A 2,101-nucleotide genomic window follows, 5' to 3' on the forward strand; every position below is an offset into this window, starting at 1 on the left:
TAAAATTACATAGCAAATTACCCAGTACATGCCTAAGAGCTAAAAATTATTATAATAACAGCTTAATAGAGAGCATATAAACAAATATGGTACTACTTCATTAAATTATAAAATTAACTCCAAAGAGAATTGGCTATATAAAGACTTAGATTTAAGCAGCAAATTACATGATAGGAGGTTGTGTAATCTATAATATCTTTTCCGCTTAGTGAAATAGCTCACTAATATATTATTAAAAATAAAAATATCAATCAACATTCAGAGAAGGCGACAACTGAAGGGTGAAGGAGATGAACCATGAGGTGGAAAGGTGTAATTGACAGGTTGAATCTAAAGGGCGGCATTCTTCTTGGTTTGGATAATTTCATGTGTATTTAAGATGAGATGACATGAAAGAATATGACTAGATATATATATATATATATATAAAGGATGAGAAGTGTAAGAGGATAAAACCCAAAATGTTTGTTTAATCTTGTGAGGAAAGTGAGGAAAACTCTTAAAACAATGAACCAAAGAACAAAGAGCCATTATCTTTTAATTGGCGTCTAGTCTTAAAACAATAAACCAAAAGAAACAAAGAGTCATCATAGCAGAATCTCATGTTCTCCCATGTGAGGTCTTTGTTTATATATATATATATATATATTGAGTGATGTGTAATGATAAAATATACATTTTTCATATAGAAACACAATTATAATAAATAAATATTAATAACTACCATAATTATTAAATTTTATATTTAATAAAATTACATCATGTTACTTTCCATTCATTGAACAAGTTATAGATTAATATTTTAAATTTTGGATTCAAGTGGATGTTGAATGCTGGAACTATGTATTTGATGGAAAAATTTCTTATGTGCCATGTGCATAAGACCACTCTCTTACTAATAGGTGGGCCCCACACATGTGGGGCCCACTTATCAGTGAGAGAGTGTTCTCATGCATGTGGGGCTAACCTGCCAGTGAGAGAGTGGTTTCATGTGCCTGACACATGAGATACCAACTCGTATTTGACATGGAGGCTATGGCCCCCACAAATATTTTACAAATTTTGAGTAAATACAAAAAGTTTATTGTAGATAAAATCTAGAAAGGAAATGACCGTAGGTTTTTTTTTTTTTTTGGTATGAGATGACCCAGCCCCCCGCCCCTGTCCATGTCCATTTCAAGTCCCAAAATGCTTTCCCAAGCACGCTAGCCATTAGCCAATCAACACTTCTTTTTTATTTTATGTGTTTTACTAGTATCTTCTCAAAGGTTTCATTCAACTTTACATGTGTTTTACTTTACTTTCCAACCATGAACCACTCAATTTACTCATATCACGGTAGGTAAGGGGTATCTTGTGAGATCATTGTATCACATAGACCTACATATGAACGAGACAATAGTTTCATGAGATTGACATATATAAATTTCTTCTCATCTTAGTGCAATTTCTCTCACAGGTCAGTGACTTCCGTCTCTTTATTGATCTCATGGTCACATTCACATTCAACTACTTTCTTTTTCTTAACAAAAATAGCTTTAAAATCTTTAAAGGTACACAAATTTTCTTCTCTTTTTTCTTTTATATTTCAATTCAATTTCTATTTATTTATCTTGTGGTTTATAAATTTCTCCTTCTTTTTTTTTTTTCGTTTTTTTCTTTTTTTAATTTCAGGTTCCACCCCTGCCAAAGCTAATAGATACCATATTTGATGGTAGTCCTTTTTCAGATCTCAGGTTCCCTTCTCCACTACTTACCTCTCAAAATAAATAAATAAAAATCAATTTTATTATTAATGAATCACAAATCGTGGAAAAAGAAGTCTCCTTTTGACTGATTTTAATTTTTCAAACCCATATCATTTTTGAAAAGTTCAACGGTATGTGGCTTGGCTTTCTTCATTGGATCTCAGTATTATTGACGCCTGAGACACCAGAGACTCCTTAGTCTGAGCGCAGTACGAGCACAAAACTGTCCATATATATAAATGGAAATCCATTCTTTCAGTGTCTCCATGCACCTAGTGCTCCTTTCCATACTCGCCTCTCTAAGCCTTTCCTTCTTTATGGATGTCACCGGTGTGGTGTGCCTGCCACAACGT

The 2,101-nt window shown here is 32.8% G+C and overlaps 1 long non-coding RNA gene across 1 annotated transcript; it reads left to right on the forward strand.

The window, feature by feature from the left end:
• Positions 1-1,263: 1,263 nt before the first annotated feature.
• LOC136062421 (uncharacterized) lies at positions 1,264-2,050 on the forward strand. The gene is made up of 3 exons (XR_010624161.1): positions 1,264-1,338; positions 1,460-1,553; positions 1,675-2,050. It is a non-coding gene; the product is annotated as an uncharacterized LOC136062421 (long non-coding RNA).
• The last annotated feature ends 51 nt before the right edge of the window (positions 2,051-2,101 follow it).

This window comes from Quercus suber, unplaced genomic scaffold, assembly GCF_002906115.3.
Source record: "Quercus suber isolate HL8 unplaced genomic scaffold, Cork oak 2.0 scaffold_412, whole genome shotgun sequence".
NCBI classification, from domain to species: domain Eukaryota; kingdom Viridiplantae; phylum Streptophyta; class Magnoliopsida; order Fagales; family Fagaceae; genus Quercus; species Quercus suber.